This window comes from Pristiophorus japonicus, chromosome 11 (genome assembly GCF_044704955.1).
Source record: "Pristiophorus japonicus isolate sPriJap1 chromosome 11, sPriJap1.hap1, whole genome shotgun sequence".
In the NCBI taxonomy this organism is placed as follows: Eukaryota; Metazoa; Chordata; class Chondrichthyes; family Pristiophoridae; genus Pristiophorus; species Pristiophorus japonicus.
The window spans coordinates 130,568,158-130,582,428 of record NC_091987.1 but is presented as its reverse complement, the minus strand read 5'-3'; the positions used below and the strand labels follow the sequence as shown (position 1 = coordinate 130,582,428).

Here is a 14,271-nt window from a genome sequence, read left to right as displayed (position 1 = left end):
AGATTCAAGACCATCCCATCCTCTGTCGTCGAACTACAGCACGCGGACGACGCTTGTGCCTGTGCACATTCAGAGGCTGAATTTCAAGCCATCGTCAACATCTTCGTTGATGAAAACATCGGCCTTACACTAAACATCCGTAAGACAAAGGTCCTCCACCAACCTGACCCCACCACACAGCACCGCCGCCCCCCCCCCCCGGTCATCAAAATCCACCATGCGGCCTTGGACAACGTGGACCACGTTCCATAACTCGGGAGCTTACTATCAAGAAGGGCAGACATCAACGATGAGGTCCACCAGCGCAGCCTTCGGTCGCCTGAGGAAGAGAGTGTTCGAGGATCAGGCCCTCAAATCTGCCACTAAGCTTAAGGTCTACATCATCATCATAGGTAGTCCCTCGGAATTGAGGAAGACTTGCTTCCACTCTTAAAATGTGTTCTTAGGTGGCTGAACAGTCCAATACGAGAACCATAGTCTCTGTCACAGATGGGACAGATAGTCGTTGAGGGAAGTGGAGGGCGGGACTGGTTTGCCACACGCTCTTTCTGCTGCCTGCGCTTGATTTCTGCATGTTTTCGGCGATGAGACTCGAGGTGCTCAGCACCCTCCCGATGCACTTCCTCCAATTCGGGCAGTCTTTGGCCAGGGACTCCCAGGTGTCAGTGGGGATGTTGCACTTTTTCAGGGCAGCTTTGAGGGTGTCCTTGTAATGTTTCTGCTGCCTGCCTTTGGCTCGTTTGCCATGAAGCAGTTCTGAGTCAGGGCGCTTGCTTTGGGAGTCTCATGTCTGGAATTATGTGGCCTACCCAGCAGAGCTGATCAAGTGTGGTCAGTGCTTCAATGCTGGGGATGTTGGCCTGGTCGAGGACGCTAACGTTGATGCATCTGTCCTCCCAGGGGATTTGTAAGATCTTTAGGAGATATTGTTGGTGGTATTTCTCCAGCGACTTGGTGTCTACTGTACATGGTCCATGTCTCTGAGCCATACAGGAGGGTGGGTATTACTACAGCCCTGTAGACCATGAGCTTGGTGGCAGTTTTGAGGGCCTGGTCTTCAAATACTCTTTTCCTCAGGTGGCCGAAGGCTGCACTGGCGCACTGGAGGTGGTGTTGAATCTTCAGGGTTGGGAACCTGAGAACTTAATTTTAGAATGAAAGCAAGTCTTTCTCGATTTCGAGGCACTGCCTATGACGATGACCACTTTGATTTCTTAGCCAGAAAATATTTCTGCCAAAATTACTTTCAATGACCTTTTGTTTCTCATTGAATCTGTTCCCAAGTAAATAACTGTGCATTCCTGAAATCTATTTCACAAATGTCTTCATCCCCCGGGAGCTTAGTCACACAATTCGAATCATAGATGTTGCCAGAATCTCTTAGCTAAATTTGACAAATTAGGCATTTTCAACTTGCCTCACTCCATGTACAAAGGCAAAATACTGCAGATGATGGAAATCTGAATGACCATCGACCTGAAATGTTAACTCTTGTTTCTCTCTCCACAGATGCTGCCTGACCTGCTGAGTATTTCCTGTTTTTATTAAACCACCTATTTGTACTTCAACCAGAAAGCCAGTTCAAAAGACTCGAGCTGCCTTGAAATCCTGCAGCAATCTTCTCCTTCCCACTCCCACAGCACGCCATCAACTGTCTTAACACGGAAGGACCGATTGTAATTCAGCCCACCCAGTGAAAACAGGGTGGTAGCAGAGTTAAAATCATTGTGCTTACCTACTCCTGCACTGCCGTTATATTTACTGGAGCCTTCTGTTGAGTGCCCCAGGCCTGGAGTTAAAATCTACCTGAGTGTTTGTACACAGCCAGCAGTGACTCACGGGGCAGGTCCGTGATTCAGTTTGCACTGGTTGCTCAGTTAGTTTATTATTTTATTGGCATTACACAATATTCCAGTTCTCCTACTTGAGAAAGCAATCTGCAACTTACACAACCCCTTTTTAGTTTAAAAGTTAAAGTCCTGCCACAATTCTGAAGATTAGTTACTGCGTCCAAATATGGGCTTTTCCCCAATAAAATATGCGACCCTTTTAAAGTTAGCATCACAGGCGTTCTAAATTAAATTTGAAATAAACAATCTCCAAAGAAATCATCTCTGCATGGCTTATTTCCAATTTTCCATGTTCACACAATGTTCCTGTGACTTGAATACCATTGTATTTACCCTGCCAATTCTTTACTTTGCCTGCTACTCAGGATGCTACAGTGATCACCAAGAACATTTGCTCATAAGTGGTTTCTGTTCAGCTCCATAATTCATTGGTCTTTTTACAAGTTCCTTTATCAATGGATCTACCTTCTCCAGTTGTTTCCATGCTTCAGCAGGCTGCTCCTGTTGAGAAATAGTCATTATTTTAATATTCATTCTTGGAATGTGGGCGTCGCTGGCAAGATCGGCATTTATTGCCCATCCCTATTGCCCTGACAAGGTGGGCCTTCTTCTTGAACCAATGCAGTCTATGTTTGTAATGAGTTGTTATAACTGTGTAGCTTTCTGGGCCACTTCAGAGTGGTGGCTCCGAAGTGCTCTCTGGTCTTTTGCCATCTCCTTGGAGTACTTGGAATCTGCTGCACAGGCATCTGATAATTGTCACGTGGCTGATTTGAGATTCGATGTCCTAGAAATTTGGGTGCAGGGAACGATCACTGCACCTGAATGGTGAGACCCGAGGAGCACCCGCTATAGGACACCACACCTCAGCACCATGTTTTTTTAATTGTTCTTGGGATGTGGGCATTGCAGGTAAGGCTGCATCTATTGCTAGCCCTAGGTGCCCTGAGAAGATGTTGGTGGGCCTTCTTGAACCTGCACTCCTTGTCATAATGGTGCAGCAATAATGGTAGGGAATGCCAGGATACTGACCAGTGACAACGAAGGAATGCCGGCGATATATGTCCAAGTCAAGATGCTGTGTGAGTTGGAGAGAAAGTTGGAGGTGATGCTGTTCCCACGACTCTGATGTTTCTTACATCAGACAGCCTCAATACCAATCACCTGGGTGTCTGGTTTAGAAAAATAGGGCAGAATTTTGGGAGGGGCGGGGGGGCAGCGATCGGTGGCAAATGCTTTTTTTTGGACCCCGCTGTCAACAGGCCACCAGCGCTGAGCAGACCTGACACAACGGTGGTGGAGGATTACAGAGGATTAACAATCATTTCAGCTCACCTTCAGTGTTTACCAGGTCGCCCACAGAGTCCACACTGCTCAGGATCACAGGTAAGCAGGGCAGGAGTTGAATGGCCAAGGAATCATCTCATTACTTGACAGCTGCAACTGTGCTATAAAAGCTCCCATATCACAGCTCTTCACTCTCCAAGCTCAGAAGCTGTTGCTTACTGCATTTGGAAGACAGATTGAGCGTTATGCAGGTGGCAAGTGTTTGGAGTAAACTCTCTATCCAGTGTCACCTCATTGGGACAACCTCTCTCACCACTGACAGATTGTTTCTGTCATCTCAACTTCACTATTACATCAGAATGTTACGGTTTATACTGTCTCACCTTGGTCCTCAGAATCCCACCACGTTCAGAGGACATTAGCACCTGATCACATTGCTGCCCAGGGCGCCAGTAATGGCCTCACCATGGCCACATTGACTTCACTTGGTGCAGTACATGCTGGCTGCCACATGATGCGGCAGGTTGACACCATCCCAAACTAACACCATAAAGCAGCCCTACAATGCCCAAGCCATTCCTTTCACACTCATCAGCATTGTGGGGGCGGGGAGGGTGGGGGTTACCATTATGTCTCACGATTCACTGCAACTCATTAAGCCACTTCCAAAGGTTTACATAAATCTGTCCAAGAACAGAAAGTATTGTAAATAAAAGATTTTAATGTTTGACAGCACATTAACAGAAATTTAACGTGTTATTTAGCTAAATTGGCTAAAACACCCAAGTGCATATCTATGTGTGTTGTTAGTTGATATGATAGGAATAGGATGAGGGTGAGTGTGAGGGGTGGCTAGTGAGATGAGCTTGTGATAATGCAGATAGAGAGGGATGGCTGGAGGTGCAAGGTAAGTTGCTGTGAGTAAGGATGTGCAGGAGTAGGATAGGGAATGCAGAGTGATGGGGATGTGATGAGAGACACAGCAGGATGAGGTTGAGTAACATTTCATGATCTACTGAGATCATTGAAAGGTTTGCGTCACTGCAGCCTGGTCCCCCTGACGACACCCCTGCTTGTGCCCTCCTGTGAAATGTGCAACCAGGCTGCATTGGTGTCCTGAGGAGGTCTCTTCCGCCCATTGGAAGGGAAGAGAACCTCCCTGTGTGCTGTGACTCCCTCCATAAGCATGTGGAGGGAGTGATGGGAGAGCCTGGATGCAGCCCTGCACCTCTGTGCAGTACTTGTCAGTGTTTGCAGCACCTCAATGCTGCAGAACAATGACAGCACAACTGTCAAAGTAAATTTTCACCTGGTCCCTTTAAGGAAAACGGCTGATGACGTATCATCAAATGACATCATCAGACCTGCTTCCTTCAATTGGCTGGGAAACACGTTGGGAGGGCTTAACAAGCCCAATCAAGGGAAAATCATTCTACACAGCAACGAGGCCAGGTTCGTAAAATCCAGCCCACACATCAACACATTTTAGTATGACTGCAGATAAAATACACCACCTCCATGTGAAGAAAACCAGGAATGCATTGAGCTCCTTGAAATATTCTGCTTCAGGTGAATTAAGAGTAAAATCAGGTTGAATTCTGTTTCAATTGCTAATCGTCCACATTTTAAGATGGTGCACTTTGTGAGAGCTTTACAAGTATCTCCTCAAAATGCGAAGGTGATTAGCAGAATCGCAGAATCATAAACAACTGAAATGCACAAATTTAAATAAATTACTAAAAATATGTAACATTCATTGTCTTGTGCAAATAATTAACAAAGCACACCGAATTTGAGCAAATCAGATTGCTTATTGAGAAAAGTGAGAAAATTGCTCTGCATATTAATTCTATTTTGTAAACCTAAAAGGATTCCCAAATACCACTACAGGTTGAACCTCCTTTATCTGGCACCCTCGGGATCTGGCGTGTGTTGAATAAGGGATCTTGCTGGACGAGGAGAGGTCACGTGTTACAAGGGGAGCAACGCTAAACAAACCGTTTTTAAAACTTCATTGGTGTCAATCATTGGTCAAAAACAGAGCGTGTCTTCATTTCTGTGCCATAGCGACCAAGTACACACATTATTGTGTACATTAAGCGGAATTTTTACAACTTTCATGAACTCCAATCGCTGGCCTGACACCATGATCCACCGCAACCCCCCACAATCTCTTTGCCGCACTCCCAACCTCAGTTGCCAGCCCCGATATCCCCGAGCGCTGGGGATTGTCCAAAACATGCAGATAATCGTAACTTTGCCGACCTGTACCAGCAATCGTTCCAGCACTTTGCTTTCATCTGCACTGAACTGGAAAACCCAATGCACTGTACGAATGCCTTGCTCAGTATCTGTACCATCCAATTAACTGAAGTCTCCCTAATCTTGCAACTGTATTTGTTCAGCTAAAGACTGACCTTTGGCACTGTATTGTAACAGCAAATATTCTGAAAGATTTGGGGCAATCTGTTTATAAATGGGGTGGGGGGGGCGGGGGGCGGTGGAAATATCAACATCAAACAGAGCCGACAACTGCCGTGCTTGGAAATCACTGATGGCACCAGTCCTGATCACAGCGCTCATGCCCCTGACTGCCTCCGCCACGCTCTGGCTCAAAAACTGATGCTAATTAGTGATGTGATTCAAAGTCCCAAGTGTTACTGATGTGATGATAATAATACAGTACAGCAATAATAATAAATAATTTTTATTTCTGTAGCGCCTTCAGCATCGTAAAACATTCCAAGGCGATCAACAACAGTACAACAAGATAAAACAGATACATTTGACACAGAGCCACAAAAGAAGAATTGGTAACTAACTCAAATTACATCTCTGTAAAGTCCTGTCCCCTCAGTACAGATTCACACGAGGCATGTAATGAAGTCAAGGTCACTCTGGACCTGCACCTTTATTTCACAGCTCTGGAATGCTGCACTTGCCTGAGACCTGTCCTTATGTACCTGTCTCTTGCAAGTGCACCCCTGGTGGTAAGGTATGCTGGTGGTTACAGGTCATATCTTATTACAGTCATGTATAGCATGTTAGGATACAGTTATATATAATAATGTAAGATACATGACATCACCCTCCCCCAAGGTCTTATTGTCTTTATAGGTTCAGTCTCTCAGGTGGTCTACGCTCTCGCGTGGAGCATGTGAGTTGTGGTTCAGTTGTTTGCCTTGGTGTCTGTTTTTCTTTGGGTGTGGTTGCTGGTATCTCGCCTAGGCTGTCTTTTTCGATTGGTGTGATTGTTGTTGACTCACCTAGGCTGTCTGTTGGGATTGCCCTTTCCTCAGGTTGTTCCCTCTGTCTGTCCACCAGGTGTGGTGCGAGTTCCACATTGTAGTCTGCCTCTGGTTCTGCAGTGTTGTTGGTAAATCTGCTTTTGACTTGGTCTACATGCCTCTGGCAGGTTTTGCCATTGTCCATTTGTACTACCAGTAGCCTGTTTCCTTCCTTGCCCGTTACTGTCACTGCAAGCCATTTGGGACCCCTGCCATAGTTTAGTACAAACACTTTGTCCCCTATCTCATTCTATCTCCCCCTCGAATTTCTGTCATGGTACTCAGTCAGCTTACGGCGCTTTGCCTCAACGATTTCGTGCATGTCTGGGAGAATTAATGAGAGCCTTGTTTTTAAAGTCCTTTTCATCAACAGTTGCGTGGGGGGGGGATCCCAGTCAGTGAGTACGGACGAGATCTGTATTCCAGCAGCAGTCGCGACAGGCGACCCTGCAGCGTGGGACCTTGGATTTTAAGCATGCCTTGTTGAATGATTTGCTCTCCGTTGGAGGCCGGCTTGAACGGTGCCGTCTTGACGTGATTTATGCCATGGTCAATTATAAAGTCTTGGAATTCTGCGCTGGTGAAGCACGGACCATTGTCACTGACCAATATGTCAGGGATTCCGTGCATTGCAAACATGGTTGTGAGGCTCTCCACAGTGGTGGAGGTTGTGCTCGAGTTTAAAATGGTGCATTCGATCCACTTTAAAAATGCATCTACAACTACGAGGAACATTTTGCCCATGAATGGGCCCGCATAGTCTATGTGCACCCGTGACCACGGTTTGGTAGACCAGGGCCAGGGGCTCAGTGGAGCCTCCCTGGGGGCATTGCTGAGTTGGGCATAAATGATGCACCTTTGGACGCAGAGCTCCAAGTCCGCGTCAATACCAGGCCACCAGACGTGGGATCTGGCTATGGCCTTCATGAGAACGATCCCCGGGTGCTCGCGGTGGAGCTCCCGGACAAATGACTCTCTGCCTCACAGAGGCATGACTACTCGGCTGCCCCACATCAGGCAGTCTGCTTGTAGTGATAGCTCATGCATGCGCCTGTGAAAGGGTTTTAATTCCTCGGGGCAGGCATCGCGAGCCTCTGCCCAGTCACCGGTTAGGACACATCTTTTTACTAAGGATGGCGAGCCATCATGGGCAAACCTGTGGACTCAAAGGCATTGATTGCCATGACTATCTCACAGTCCTGTTCGTCAGACCCTTCCGTGGTCGCCAGGGGTAGCCTGCTGAGCGTGTCGGCACAGTTGTCTGTGCCTTATTGTGTAGTCGTAGGACGCTAGCATGAGTGCCCACCGTTGAATTCGCGCTGAGGCGTTGGCGTTTATTGCCTTGCTCTCGGATAGGAGGGATGTGAGGGGCTTGTGGTCGGTTTCTAAAGCGAACTTGGCCCCGAAAAGGTATTGGTGCATCTTTTTGACACCGTACACGCACACGAGCGTCTCCTTCTCTACCATTCCGTACCCGCACTCCACCCGCAAAAGTGACCTGGAGGCATAAGCTATGGGTTGTAATCTGCCCGTACTATTGACATGTTGCAAAACGCACCCGACTCCATACGCTGACGCATCGCATGTGAGAACTAGCTTTTTACCTGGGTCAAAGAAAGTCAAAACACTTTTGGAACACAAAAGATTGCATGCCTTATTGAAGGCGCGTTCCTGGGCGTCCCCCCAAAACCAATCACACCCCTTCCTGAGTAGCACTTGGAGAGGCTCCAGGAGCGTGCTTAAGTTCTGCATAATATTTCCACCCCTTTGAATGCCCTTGGCTTGACACTTTTCCCAATGACCATGAGCTTGCACTTGTTGCTGCCACCAAGGTCAGTTACCCTGTCCTTTGAGGCCTTCATTCCAGCTGGTGTCTCCTCAGCATCTGTTGCTAAGGTTTTTCTAGGCAGACAATGCCAATAGAGAGCAGTTTCATCGGCATTGTATACCTGCTCTGGGGATAACTTCTCCTTTGCAACTAACTATGCAAATTCATCGACGAACTTAGCTGCTGCTTCGTGATCTGCACTTCTTTTTTCACCGCACACAATGTAGAGTAACATCAAGCCTGGTTTTACAGTTCTGCAGCCATTCTTGAGAATATTCACATTCATGCTGCAGACTAAAGTCTTTGTGGACTATTTTCGCTTGTGCCATTATCATCTCGTCAGAAATACTAACACCATCATTTCAACGAAGCCTGAACCACTGTAATGGGGCACTCTCTAAGTCAATACTTTTTACTTCCCTCAATGTTTTATGAGAAGCCATACTTTTCTTACTTTCATTGTCAGCAAAAAAACTTAAGGATCTTATCCTCTTGCTTCTTAATGTCATACATTGTTGACGAACCAATATTGTAAAACTCACACAAGGCCCGTACCGATGTGCCAGGACACCACCCACACAATGCAGCACCTCTCAAACAGCCAGGAAGTGTGTTGGGAAGTGCGGGAAAACACCACTCTAAAATCTCAGGCCTCCCTCTCTCGCGATGCTGGTTTGCCACTGCTGACAACGACGTTATGCAGAAGCCTACTGCGCAGCATTTCGGACCCAGCAGTTTCCCGTTTGATGTTACAGATACAATACAGTGCCAAAGGTCAGTCTTCAGGGAGACTTCAGTTAACTGGATGGTACAGGTACTGAGCAAGACGTTCATACAGTGCATTGGGTTTTAAGCAAAGTGTTGAAAAGATTGCTGGTACAGGTAGGCAAAGTCATGATTATCTGCATGTTTTGGACCTTACCTGGCACCCGGGGATATCAGGACTGGTTGCCCTGAGAAGATGGGGGTGGGCCTTCTTGAACCACTTGACACCTTCCCTGTTCCTCTCCACAATCTGACCTGCATATAGGTAAAACACTGTCAACAAATATCTGTCTGCATCTAACTCAACTACTGATATTTTGGGTGATCTAACAGTGTATGCTATATAGGTGCACACATTGTTCCAACTCAGGCATCAGAATGTCCGGATATGGAAAGAGCAAAGCATACAATACAGGGATCTGACGAAAGGTCATCGATCTGAAACATTAACCCTACCTTTACTTCTTTACTCAGAGTGGTGAGAAGGTGGAAATCACAATCACATGGAGTAGTTGAGGCAAATAGCACAGATGCATTTAAGGGGAACCTAGATAAGTACATAAGGGAGAAAGGAACAGAAGAATGTTTATTTTATTCCTTCACGGGATGTGGGCACAACGTTGGCAAGGCCAGCATTTATTGCCCATCTCTAATTTCCCTTGAGAAGTTGGTGGTGAGCCACCTTCTTGAACTGCTGCAGTCCATGTGGTGATCATACTCGCACAGTGCTGTTAGGGAGAGAGTTCCAGGATTTTGACCCAGTGCTGATGAAGGAACAGTGATATATTTCCAAGTCAGGATGGTGTGTGACTTGGAGGGGAACTTGCAGGTGATGTTCCCATGTGCCTGCTGTCCTTGTCCTTCTAGATGATAGAGGTCATGGGTTTGGGAAGTGCTGTCGAAGAAGCCTTGGCAAGTTGCTGCAGTGCATCTTGTAGATGGTACACATTGCAGCCACGGTACGGCGGTGGTGGAGGGAGTGAATGTTTAAGGTGGTGGAAGGGGTGCCAATCAAGCAGGTTTTGTCCTGGATGGTGTCGAGCTTCTTGAGTGTTGTTGGAGCTGCACTCATCCAGGCAAGTGGAGAGTTTACCACCACACTCCTGACTTGTGCTTTGTAGATGGTGGAAAGGCTTTGGGGAGTCAGGAGGTGAGACACTCGCCGCAGAATACCCAGCCTCTGACCTGCTCTTATAGACACAGTACTTATGTGGCTGGTCCAGTTAAGTTTCTGGTCAATGGTAATCCCTAGGATTTTGATAGTGGGAGATTATTTGATGATGGTAATGTTGTTGAATGTCAAGGGGAGGTGATTAGATTCTCTCTTGTTGGAGTTGGTCATTGCCTGGCACTTATGTGGTACGAATGTTACTTGCCACTTATCAGCCCAAGCCTGAATGTCATCCAGGTCTTGCTGCATGCGGGAATGGACTGCTTCATTATCTGAGGAGTTGCGAATGGCACTGAACACTCTGCAATCATCAGTGAACATCCTCACCTCTGACCTTATGAGGGAGGGAAGGTCATTGATGAAGCAGCTGAAGATGGCTGGGCCTCGGACACACTCCTGAGGAACTCCTACAGTGATGTCCTGTTGATAGGTGAAGTTATGCTTCGTGTGGGGCATAAATCCCGACATAGACCTGTTGGGCCAAATGGGCTGTTACTGCGCTGTACATTCTGTTATGTAATTCCTCTCTCCACAGATGCTGCCTGTCCTGCTGAGTGTTTGCAGCATTTTCTGTTTTCAAAACATTCAATGTATTACATTGAAACTCATTTCTACAGACTGAGCTTCTGCAATATGTATTTATTTCTGTGTTCTTCTGCTTTCTGTCTTTATATATGATTTCCTGCTTTTTTCCTTCTGTCTCCTTCCTATTTTCTTCCGGTTGTTTGTATATTTTGTCTCGCTGGAGTCCCAAGCTGAATCTCTGCTGGCGAGCAGGGTAGCCCTAGAGTTCTATTAGTTTAACCAAGAGAAGCATTTCTAAGTGGTCACAGCTGGCCAGATCAATCAATGTAACAGTGTCTTACATGCCCACACATACACACCCACCAGGTATCCTTAAACACATCCCCGTGCCAACTCTCTTCATACCGAAAGTTACACGACCACACACTGTGTGGGATGGTGAGGCTGAAGAGTTACAGCTTATGCAAGGAATAGGTGAAGTGAATGCTATTTCTGACTGGGAATTGCTCTACACATTCTAAATTATGAAAATCATTTAATTTAAAACATGTACACACCTGTAACCTTAGAGCTGAATGAAAATCTCAAAAGATACGAACTGGAGATGCCTGCTGCTGCTAGTAGCAAATGAATGCCTAATATATTTGGAAGTAGTTCCTCCGTCTGTTATCTTAACTCTGACAGTCACTTATTTACTGTAAATGGGTTTATGCCTCTGGTGAATGGGTTAGTGCCTCTCCCAGAGGTCTGTTGAAGCTCAGTCGTTGAGCATATTAAAGACGAGATTAATAGATTTTTGTATATTGAGGAAACCAAGGGATATGCGGATAGTGGAGTTGAGGTAGAAGATCAGCCATGATCTTATTGAATGGCAGAGCAGGCTCGAGGGGCCGAATGGCCGATTCCTGCTCCTAATTTTTCTGTTCTTATGTTGCTTTGCTGTCCAGCTGAGTGGGATTGCCCTCGCTTGGTTCCACACTTACCTCGTCAATCTTAGCCAGAGCATCTCTAGCAATGGCTTCTCTTCCTGTCCCTGCACTGTTACCACTGGAGTCCCACAAATAAACTATCCTTACCCCCTCTTCTTCCTCCCCTGCATGCTGCCCCTGCGCAATATCATCCACAGACATGAGGTCAGCTTCCACGTGTACCTTGTCAACATCCAACTCAACCTCTCCATCACCTCTCTCAAGCTCTCCACTGCTGTCGGACTGCTTGTCTAACATCCTGCCCTGGATGAGGCTGCAATTTCCTCTAGTTAAACACTGGTAAGACCGAAGTCATTGTCTTCGGCCTCCACCACAAACTTCGTTCCGTCACCACCGATTCCATCACTCTCCCTAGCTAATGTCTGAGATTGAAACAGACTATTTGCAACCTTGACATCCTAGTTGACCCTGAGATGAACATGTGACCCCATATTCTCTTTGTGACAAAGACCGCCTACTTCTACCTCCTTGACATCGCTTGTCTCCGCCCTTACCCCAGCTTATCTGCTTTCGAAATCATCATACATGCCTTTGTCACCTCGAGACTGGACAATTCCAATGCTCTCTCTTCCAGCTTCCAGTCTCCACTAGCTATCAACATCAGCTCATCCACAACATTGCTGGCCATATCCTGTTCCACTCACCCATCACCCTTGTCCTTGCTGACCTATATTGGTTCCCAAAATTCTCTAATTTGATATTATCATCTTCATGGTTAAATCCCTCCACGGTCTCGCCCCTCCCTATCTCTGTAACCTCCTCCAGCCCTACAATTGCCTGAGAACTCTCCATTGCACTGATTCTGATCACTTGTGGGTTCCCTGTCCCTTTGTCCAGTGACTATCCACCGCCATAGCGAGGGGATTTGAGTACAGGGGCAGGGAGGTGTTGCTACAGTTGTACAGGGTGTTGCTGAGGCCACACCTGGAGTATTGTGTACAGTTTTGGTCTCCTAACCTGAGGAAGGACATTCTTGCTATTGAGGGAGTGCAACGAAGGTTCACCAGACTGATTCCCAGGATGGCGGGACTGACCTATCAAGAAAGACTGGATCAACTGGGCTTGTATTCACTGGAGTTCAGAAGAACGAGAGGGGACCTCATAGAAACGTTTAAAATTCTGATGGGTTTAGACAGGTTAGATGCAGGAAGAATGTTCCCAATGTTGGGGAAGTCCAGAACCAGGGGTCACAGTCTAAGGATAAGGGGTAAGCCATTTAGGACTGAGATGAGGAGAAATCTCTTCACCCAGAGAGTGGTGAACCTATGGAATTCTCTACCACAGAAAGTTGTTGAGGCCAATTCACTAAATATATTCAAAAAGGAGTTAGATGTAGTCCTTACTACTCGGGGGATCAAGGGGTATGTCGAGAAAGCAGGAATGGGGTACTGAAGTTGCATGTTCAGCCATGAACTCATTGAATGGCGGTGCAGGCTAGAAGGGCCGAATGGCCTACTCCTGCACCTATTTTCTATGTTTCTATGCCCTCTCCTCCATTAAGGGCCTCTTAAAACATACCTCTTTTGCCAAAATTTGGTCACCTCTCTTAATAGCCCTTTCTCCTGCTCAGTGCCCAGTTTGTCTTTTTACGCCTCTGTGAAGTGCCTTTTAGACATTTTTCTAAATAAATTGAAGTTATCGCAATTGTTGCTAAATCAGCAGAAAAAAGAGTCTCCCCAAATATTAACAGTTTATTAATAGCTCAAAGTGATTTCTTACACTATAGATTTAAAGTAATTGGGGGGGAGGTTTAGAGGGGATTTGAGGGGTATTGTCTTCACCCAGAGGGTAGTGGAGGTCTGGAACTCACTGCCTGAAAGAGTGGTCGAGGCAGAAACCCTCACCACGTTTAAAAAATACTTGGATGTGAACTTAAAATGCCGTAACCTACAGGGCTACAGATCTGGAAAGTGGGATTAGGCTGGATAGCTTTTGGTCGGCCGGTGCGGACACGATGGGCCGAAATGGCCTCCTTCCATGCTATAAATTTCACTGATTCTATGAACAGAAAGGAATACTTATGCAAATACTTAGAAAAAAACATCTTGAATAATATAGAACAGAACTTTGACACTTAATGAATAATAAATGGCAATTTTTCTGTAAAGTAATAAATTCCTTCTATTTTCTCCCAGTTCTCTTGAGCCATCTATCAACAAGATTGGGTGACATGTCTGGCTCTCTCTGGCACGAGAAGGTTTGCAAGAATAACTAAGGAATGAGCCACCTTCCGATTCTTCCTCTTTCCTTCAGTATCAGTTCGTTAGATGTGTGCTAAGATTTGAGAAGATATACGCAACAAGTAAAGGATCTCTCTTACAATATTAACTAACTGTGATTAATGAACCCAGTAATTGCATTTTCTCTGTTTTGTATATTATTTTCCTTCCAAGTACCATTCTGTTGCATTGAGACTGCAATGAACCAATATAGCTATGAAACTTAAGGAGAGCAATATCCATCAGATATTAGCATCCCTGCAGGCTGTGATTGCTGCATGGTTGTACAATTACACGGTTAAAGTTTAAGACCAAAACGGACACAAATCTTCTCAACCTCATGCCTTGAA

General features: G+C 46.1%; 1 long non-coding RNA gene across 1 annotated transcript in view; it reads left to right on the top strand.

The window, feature by feature from the left end:
* The window catches only part of LOC139275849 (uncharacterized), a 29,777-nt gene extending 15,736 nt beyond the window's left edge, over positions 1-14,041 (top strand). Inside the window, exons 2-3 of the long non-coding RNA XR_011595768.1 lie at positions 5,857-5,950; positions 13,838-14,041. This is a non-coding gene — a long non-coding RNA (uncharacterized lncRNA). The remainder of the gene's footprint in view (positions 1-5,856; positions 5,951-13,837) is intronic.
* Positions 14,042-14,271: the final 230 nt, after the last annotated feature.